The sequence below is a fragment of the Chiloscyllium plagiosum genome, chromosome 1 (assembly GCF_004010195.1).
Source record: "Chiloscyllium plagiosum isolate BGI_BamShark_2017 chromosome 1, ASM401019v2, whole genome shotgun sequence".
Lineage (NCBI taxonomy): Eukaryota > Metazoa > Chordata > Chondrichthyes > Orectolobiformes > Hemiscylliidae > Chiloscyllium > Chiloscyllium plagiosum.
In genome coordinates this window covers 34,699,128-34,709,275 of record NC_057710.1, presented here as the reverse complement: position 1 = coordinate 34,709,275, position 10,148 = coordinate 34,699,128, and positions in this window count along the sequence as shown.

Sequence of the window (10,148 nt, the reverse complement as noted above, 5' to 3'; positions counted from 1 at the left end):
ACTATTTTAAAACTAATAGAATTATGGTCACTGACCACAAAGTGCTTCCCTACTGACACCTCAGTCACCTGTCCTGCCTTATTTCCCAAGAATAGGAGTTTTGCACCTTCTCTGGTAGGTACACGCACATACTGAATCAGAACATTTTCTTGTACACACTTAAATTCCTCTCCATCTAAACCGTTAACACTGTGGCAATCTCAGTCTATGTTGGGAATGTTAAAATCCCCTACCATAACCATCTTTCCACTTGGTGTTGAACTGATCTTCTGTCGACTTGGACCCAATACTATTTTGCTTCTTTTCCAACTACTGACTGTATATAAGGTGCAGAAGGAGGCCATTCAATCCGTTGTGGCTACACTGGTTTAGATTATATTAGATTAGATTCCCTACAGTGTGGAAACAGCCCCTTTGACCCAACAAGTCGACACCGACCCTTCAAAGAGTAACTCACACATACCCATTTTCCCTCTGACTAATGCACCTATCCTATGGGCAATTTAGCATGGCCAATTTACCTGACCTGCACATCTTTGGACTTTGGGTGGAAACAGGAGCACCCAGAGGAAACCCACGCAGACACAGGGAGAAGACATAGACAGTCGCCCGAGGATGGAATCGAAGCCGGGTTCCTGGCGCTGTGTGGCAGCAGTGCTAACCATTGAGCAACCTTGCCACCCTATTACTGAATGCTTCTATTGCTTAATGAAAATGATTCTAATGACTAATGGTTCTATTACTTAATGTGTCATAGAAGTTCACAGCACAGTAAAACGGTCTCAGCCCATTGATTCTGCATCACTCCAAAACTATCACATAACTATTCTAATCTCATTTCCCACACTTCAGCCATAGTCTGTTTTCCTCACATCCCCTATCTTTTCCTGAAATCCTTGCACTCCATTTCTATGTAAATAATCATCCAGTGATTTTAAATACCTCAGTTGAACCTGTCCACCACATTTCCAGGCAGTCTATTCCATACCTTAACTGTATGAAAAAGATTTTCTTATATCACTTATTTGTCCACACATCACTTTTAAGTATTCCAGTTGTGATCTGATTAATGCCTTGTACAGTTTTAGCAAAATTTTCCTTTTTTTAATATTCTATTAAAGGTTTCATTTGCTTATCCTATTCTCTGCTGAGCTTGGACTGGGGAAGCAAGGTTTAACATTCTATCTACCTGAGAAAAACATTCTCATCTCTGTCCTAAAAGAGAGGCTTCTTATTGAACTCTGTTCATTAGCTTTTGTCTCCCCAGAAGAGGAAATATCCTCTAAATATTCATGCTATCTCAAGAACTTGTATGTTTCAATAGGATCACCTCATTATATAGAACATAGAACAGCAAAGGACATGAACAGGCATTTGTGCTAAACAATAGGAAGGGTTTGGAGGGATATGGGCCGGGCGCTGGCAGGTGGGACTAGATTGGGTTGGGATATGTGGTCGGCATGGACGGGTTGGACAGAAGGGTCTGTTTCCATGTTGTACATCTCTATGCTCTATGACGCTAAATTAATTCCTTTTGTCTGCCCTTGTTCCATATCCCTCCATATTCATGTGCTTATCTAAAAGTCCTATAAATGCCCCTATCATATCTGCCTCCACAACCACCCCTGACAGTACGTTCCACACTCCTAATACTCTGAAAAAAGACCTGCCCCTCACACTTCCTTTGAACTTGCCCCTTTCACCTCAAATGCATACCCCCGAGTTTTAGACATTTCAACTCTGGGAAAAAGATTGACTGTCAACCCCATCCATATGTCTCGTAACTTTATAGACTATGTTCCTTAGTCTCCCTTTCGCCTTCGCTGCTGCAGAGAAAACAACCCAAGTTTTTCTAGCCTCTACTTATAGTTCATAATGCAGGCAGCATCCTGATACTCATCTTCTGCACTCTCTCCAAAGCCTCCACATCCTTCTTATAATGTGGTAACCAGAATTGAACACAGTACTCTAAGTGTGGTCTAACCAAAGTTTTATAAAGCTGCAACATGACATCCTGACTCTTGTATTCAACTCCCCAGCCAATTAGGCAAGCATTCCATATGCCTTTTTCACCAGCCCATCTACTTACGTGACCACTTTCAGGGAACTATGGACTTTAACCTCAAGATTCCTCTGTGTATCAATGCCAGTCAGGGTCCTGCCATTAACTGTATCTATTTTTTGTAAACTTCAAAGGATATAAATAACCTCAAAAATCGTTCTTCATGAGATTGACCATAATTCTAAGGCAAAAGTGGGTACTGCAGATGCTGGAGAAGTTAGAGTCAAAATGTGTGGCACTGGAAAAGCACAGCAGGTCAGGCAGCATCCGAGGAGGAGGAAAATCAACGTTTCGGGCTAAAGCCCTTCATTAGTAAGGGCCCGATTTTTCTGCTCCTCGGATGCTGACTGACATGCTGTGCTTTTCCAGTACTACTCTAATCTTGACCATAATCCTAAGGTTGAGTCAAGTGAACCTTTTTTCAAATAAAGAACTCAAAGATGTAGAGAGCACTCCAGATGTGGTCTCACCAAGGCCATGTACAGCTGCTGTGAAACTTCCCTACTTTTACAAAAACCAGAAGAGCTGCACATGCCAGAGCTACCTGCTACCTTACAGTCAAATGGTGCCTTGACATAAAGAGGCTAAATATATTCAAGGGCAGATTACAAATGCATTCAAAAAGAGAAAAGAAAGTTAGATAAGGAAGATTGACAGAGGGTTAAATAGGAAATAGAATCCAACCTACACTGTTTTGGCAGAATAAATTATTTTTGATGTATATTCTACTTGATGTTTTATTTCTTCATTTGCATTAGATAGCCTTGCCAGTGATACAACCCTAATTGACCTTTTGAACGGAGGGCCTTGCTAGGCCATTTCAGAGTCAACCACATTACAGTGAATCTAGCGTCATGTATAAGCCTGAGTCGAGAGTGTAATGCTGGACAAACACAGGTCAGGCAGCATCCAAGGAGCAAGAGAATCGATGTTTCAGGCATAAGCCCTTCATCAGGAATGCCCGATGTTGCCTGACCTGCTGTGCTTTTCCAGCACCACACTCTTGACTCTAATCTTCAGCATCTGCAATCCTCACTTTCTCATGTATAAGCCTGAACAGGGAAGGATGGAAGATTTCCTTTTCTCAAGGACCTTGGTTAATCAGGGATTTTTACAACAATTGATGTCAGTTTCATGGTCCATGATTAATGAAACTAGCTTTATATTCCAGAGATGTTAATCAAACATAACTTCCACCAGCTGCCATGGTAGGAATTGAAACCATGCCCCCCAAAGTATTAACCTGGATTACTATTTCCAGCGACATTACCATTGACCATCAATTCAGTCAATCCAGCAAGAGGAAAGCAATGAATTGGCATCTACTGTCAAAATTTCAATTTTTCTTTTATCTAGTGTAAAAGATAATGTCAATCCTCATTCTTCCCACTAAAGTGGATGATTTCACATTTACCACAAATGCCATTTTGTCTCATTACTTATCTGGGTTAAATCTTTTTAAAGTCTCCTCACCACTTGGTTTCCAACCTAGCTTGATGTTGTTCACATAACTATATACTGTATATTTGGTACATTAAAACCATTGATAAAGATAATAAATAGTTGGGTCTAAATAACTTGTCTATGTTTGACATGAGATCATAATTGTGGATCCCATGAAGTCTCCAGGTGTCAGGCCAAACCACTTGCTGACTATAACATAACACTTCTTGCCCACCTCACCTCCAACACCACCCTCAACTAATGAATCATTACTCCTCCATATTGAATAGCACTTGGAAGCAGCACTGAGTGGTAAGGGCACAGAATGTACACTACATGATGATCTTTTATGTCCATCACAAAGAATGACTCAGCAATATCATTGTTGATTGAGTTGGTCAGGTCCTAAAGGACATAGCTGCTAGACTGGGTCTGAAACAGATGGTGAAGGAAACAAGAGGAAAAACATATTTGACTTCATCATTACCAATCTGCCGACTACAGATGCATCTGTCCATGACAGTATCACTGTGAGTGACTGCCACACAGTCCTTGTGGAGACCAAGCCCAACTTCACATTGAGTCTTCACATTTTACCTTGTGTGTGGCACAATAACCATATTAAATTGACTGAACAGATCAAGCAATTCAAGATTGGACATCCATGAAACACTATGGGCCATCAGCTGTAACTGAATTACAATTTTCCACAATCTGCAACCTCATGGCTTGGTATATTCTCACAAGGTATGTTAGGACATGGCAGTGAACCCCTCTGTTAATTAAACTGAACACCCAGAAAAGCTCATCTCACGTCGTAATCTGTTAAAATATGAGTGATGGAGAACTCCCAAATACCACTATTTAAAGAAAATAATATTAATTTATTCTTTAACTCTAAAAGTGAACATTAAACAACAATTATTCACAACTCTAAGCCCCCTTTCTCTCAACTACTTATAACCTGTCTCCAACACTATAACAATATACTGTTCCAATAAAATACTTATTAAAATTACATCAACTTAATTTCAAAACCATAGAGACTGATATTTTCAGTGTCTTTCTTCTTTCAGCTGAAGATCTCCCTGGATCATCATCTTTCTTTTTACTGTAAAAATGCATCCTATGAACAGGTACTGTTTCAATATCTTGGGTCTCTCTCTTGATAGCAGTTGCTCGGTCTGATTTTCAAAATGCCTGCATTTTTATATCCCCAACATCAGATCGTCTCATTGGTTTATGCTGGCAAAACAATAAATTCAAACTCAATTGGGTTTTAATATCCTGGGCATAATTTAAACTGATTGGTTAAACTTGAATTGTTGGCAAAACAGCAACCAACTCAGATACCTATTTCACAGCCAAATATTACATATTTTCAATTTTCCAGTACACTCTGAGACTGCACTTGGAAGTTCTCAATGCAGAACAGCATTCTTTCTTAAAGGTACAGTAGAAACCTTCAACTTCATAACAGTACCATCAACCCAGGGGTCAACAAAGTGTGAAGGAGGGCATATCAGGGGCAGCACCGGGTGTCCTTAAAAATGAGGAGTCAACCTAATGTAGCTACCAAGCAGGACTACCTATATGCCAAACAGCAAATGCAGCAAGTGATGGATGGAGAAAAGCAATTCCATAACCAATCAGATCAGATCTAAGCTCTGGATTCCTGCCACATCCCAGTCATGAAAGGTAATGGACAATTAAAATCTCACTGGAGGCTGAGGGACCCATCCTCAATACGTTATTGTAAAGAATGAGGCTGAAGCATTCGCTAAAATCTTCAACTGGAGGTGCTGAGTGGATGATCCTAGCATCACAGTTATCAGTTTTCAGTCAATATAGTTCACTCAATGTGATATCAAGAAACATTTGGAAGCACTGGATACTGCAAAGGCTATGAGCCCTGACAACATCCTTGCAATAGCACTGAAGATGTGTGTTCCAGAACTTGTCACACGCCTAGCCAAGCACTTCCAGTACAGCTACAACACTGGCATCTGCCCAGAAATATGGAAAATTGTCAGATATGTCCTTATACACATTGAACAGGAGAAATCCAACTCAGCCAAATACCATTCCATCAGTTTACTCTCGATCACCGGTAAAGTGATCGAAGGTGTAATCAACAGTGCTATCCAGAAGCACATGTTGAGCAATAACCCGCTCAGTGACATCTAGTTTGGATTCCAGCAGGGCCAGGTAGCACCTGACCTTGTTGCACCATTGGTTCAAACATGGACAAAAGAGCTGAATTTCAGAGGTGAGGAAAGAGTGACTACCATTGACATTGAGTCTGCATTCATTTTAACAAAAAATAGAAACTGCTAGAAAAGCTCAGCAAGTCAGGTAGCATCTGTGGAGAAATCAGAGTTAATGAGAACTCAAGCTTTTCTAGCAACTTCTATTTTTGTCTTGAAATGAACATGGCCTTGGCGTCAAAGGCAGTCATTCTTACCTCACCTCTGAAATTCAGCTTTTTTGTCCATGTTTGACCAAAGATATAACTACAAGAACTGTAGGTGCTTTGCAGTATCCAAAGACAAAAATAGAAATAGCTGGAAAAGCTTGAGTGATCGTTAACTCTAATTTCTCTCCACAGATGCTGCCTGACCTGCCGAGTTTTTCTTTCATATTTGTTTTAAGCTGTTTTTATCAAATAAGATTTGATTTGATGATGTTTTTGAACTGCTCTCTATTTTAGTACTGATTTTCAGTTGATTGTAAAGGATGCTGTCAATCTAATAGTCATGGGAACTCTGAATACAATCCAATTTTCACAGGGGATTTCTTTAACTTCACTGGGGAAAAAGAAGGCTTATTGATTTCTTCCTTACCTCTGCCTAAAGGATATTATTTTTACGCACATCCTTTCCAGTTCCTGGGGACATTACACATTGGCATTGGTTCACTAGTTAGAGATGGAACAATGGAGAAAGCACTCTTAACTATGTTCTCAAGGTTATCATTGCCTTGTGCAAGAGCTGTCCCAGCTGTTGTTTTGATTTTAGCTAACTCAAGGGAAAAGTCTATGATCCATTTCAATACCAATTTCCAGTTGGTCTAGTTGCAATGCAAAGTATACCTGCAGCCTTTTCCTCGTATTATACAGAAGGGTCACATTGCATTCCCATTGACAATCATTTTTACTCTGAAGCTCTTTTACCAATTCCTACAGCTTTTTATTTCTCTTGTACAATTGTAAAGCACACAATTGGGCACCATGGTCTAACTCATTTCAGACTGTCTCTAACTCAGTTGTTCATAAACTCTTTTGAAAGGCTATAAAGGACACACACACAAATGCCATCAAACTTCCTACAATTTTCAGTTACACCTCGTTACTGATAATTCCAACTATTCCATGAAACTGTGTTGTATTTTAAAATATCCCATGACTTCCTGTTTTATGAATTATTATTCAAAATATGTTTAACTTCAGTCTGCTGCTTTACATCGTCTCAACCTTAAAGCCAATTAAACCTCAATTTCTATGATATCCCACTCCTAACACCACTGTTGATGTTGGTGGGTTCATGATCACAGGTACCGAATATCAGCAGTTGGCAACTTCTGATACTCTGTTGAGGCGCACTAATTTAGGTACAGTTCATTTGTTAATTAGATAAAGAAAGTGTACAATTAAGGTTGGTTCATGATAGCAGAGGACAAACAGGCTGTTGGTGCAAAATGTGTTGCCTTGTTAAAGTTGTATGGGCAACATTTTGCTCTCTATCCAAAACGTTAGGGAACTCTTCCAAGGCTTCCATCTGAGAAAACAACTCTTCGAGGGATACTTGATAAGGACCACTGCTTACAAGATTTGCCTGATAAGAGCTGCTCTCTAAAGAGTATCCAATGTGAACTGCCACTCTACACTCAACTACTTATTGTTGCATCATGTTTTCAGGGATTGATTATTTTCTCTATGTCAATCAATTATCTGAACCCTTTTGTCTAAGGGTTATGACGTTGGCTGACCATTGTCCCCTTACCAGTCTTCAGCTGAAACTTAGTTTACTACTTGAAGAACAAACATTTATTTTTGAAATCAACATCGGCTCCTGTTGAACAGGCAAGTCTGTCACATATTTTTGAAATGCACTGCAGAAATTTATCAAAGATTCTTAGACAGCACCTTCCAAATCCACAACTACTGCTATCGAGAAGTAGAAAGGCAGCAGACACATGGGCTCACAACACCTGCAAGTTCCCTCCAAGCCACTTATCATTTTGGATGTGGAGATATATCATTGCTCCTTCACTGTCAGTGGGTCAAAATCCTGGAATGCCTTCCTTTACAGCATTGAAGGTGCAGCAATTCAAGGAGGCAGCTCACCACCAATATTACAACAGCAACTGCAGATAAGCAACAAATTCTGGCCCAGCCAATGATACCCACATCCTGTGAGTGATTTTAAAACTGCCAGTCATGCTACTAAGAACAGCCTTCCCATCCAAAATGGTCGGTTTAACCCCACTTGTCTGTTAATTGATTGTGTGCACCCTAATATTAATGAATACTATGACAAGGGTCTCTTATCAAATGTCTTTGGAAAATTCAAATTTTCTACATCCACTTGTTCTCACTCATCTACAGTGACAGCGCAGCCCCAGAAAAAATGGATTGTTTGATGAATTGAAACAGTTATGTTGATTGCATGTGCCTTGTTATCACTTTTTCAATGACAGACCCTAGCTTTTACTCATATCAGATTACCTAGTTTCTTTGTTCCTCTTCTTTTGAGAAACAGAGTACAGTTGCTGCTTGCAAATCCGTGAGGGATTGTTTTATAACAAAGAACTTTGTAACATCAAAAGCAATGCATGCATAGGGGAAGTTTTTAAAACTGAAAACTGTTGGATTCATGACGTGAGAGACTGAGTATTAGATGTGAACTTACCTGTCTCTGCTGCCTCAGCATCGGCTCCTGTTGAACAGGCAGCAAGTCTGTCACATGTTTATTTCCAGGTGAGGAATAGTTTGGAAATAAATACCAATACATATGCAGGGGGCAGGCTGGGGGAGAAAATCCTCAATTTTCAGTTTCCTTGGGCTTTACCAACATATCTACTCTAAGCAGGTCAGGAAAGTTAAAATGCAGTCCTTTCCTTTAAATGCCATCAGAGACGAGGAAATTTATTTTAGTACCATTGATTTCTCCAGCACTCCTTTGCATATATCAATTACTTTGTGTTCTTCAATCTTACTGAACTTTTGGTTTTCTATCACTCCCATTGTTTGTTTTTTGTATCTTCTGCAAGTTTTGAAGCTCAGAGGAAGCTCGTTCTGAGAGTCTGGAATAGAACTTTGAAAGATGCAATTCCAAACAACCATGAAAAATAATAAGAAGAAACATTTAATAGTGGCTTGAAGGTCATAAAGGTACAAAGGCAAAATATTGCAATGTTAGAAAGCTGAAATAATAACAGAAAATGTTGGAAATATGCTGTCAAGAGCATCGTTGGAGAGAAAGGAAGTTAACACTCCACTTAATATTTTCTAAGTAACCTGCTCAGATGTTATTACACACCTTTGGAGCCCTGAAACCTGCAACCCATTCTAAAAGATGAAAGACTTAACAGCAGTCTGGGTTTGTTAAATATATCATTTCAGTTGCATGACACTGTAATCTTTTGCTAATTAATTCTGTCTTATGGTCCTGCTTCACACCTACCTGATGAAGGAGCAACGCTCTGAAAACTAGTGCTTCCAAATAAACCTGTAGGACTATGACCTAGTGTTGTATGGTTTTTACCTTTGGAGTAGGTGGACTGAAACCCAAGCATCCTGGATCAGAAATTGAGTCACTACCACTGTGTCATAAGAACACTAACATTCCATTCGATAGGGTGCCTCATAATTAATTAATAAAGTCAGGGACAAGTAGCTTGCTAGCTGGCTTCAAGGTAGAAAGCAGAGTGTTACGTTAGAGCCCGGGTGTCCTTGGAGAAGGAGCACGCGGTGTCGACCAACACCCTGGAGTTGTTCAGGGAGAGGTGGGCGCCGCAGGGAGTGGAGTGCATCATTTCTCCCTCCAATTCTATTTTGATTTAGTCCCTACCCTCCCCTTCACTGTTTTGATCACACAGCACTGTCCCTTGATGTGGCAGTGGCAGTGTTTGTCACTGGCCACTCGGATGTTTTCCTATCTTCCTGGTGGTGGAAATTGAATAAAGATTCGTGCACTTTGTGTCTCTCACTGTGTCTCCCACCTGCACACACACACACCATGGGTGCTGGGGATAAAATAAGCACTACCGCATTTAGGTGGTAGTGTGGCGGTTAAATTTAAAAAAAAAAGAAAAGAAAAAAATAGAAAGCAGAGTGTTACGTTAGAGCCTGGGTGTCCTTGGAGAAGGAGCACGCGGTGTCGACCAACACCCTGGAGTTGTTCAGGGAGAGGTGGGCACCGCAGGGAGTGGAGTGCATCATTTCTCCCTCCAATTCTATAAAGATTGGTGCACTTTGTGTCTTCCACTGTGTCTCACACCTGCACACACACACCATGGGTGCTGGGGATAAAATAAGCACTACCGCACTTAGGTGGTAGTGTGGGGGTTAAATTAAAAAAATATATAAACCAGAGCTTTCACCAAAAAAAAAATAGAAAGCAGAGTGGCCCTCTCCTTCACT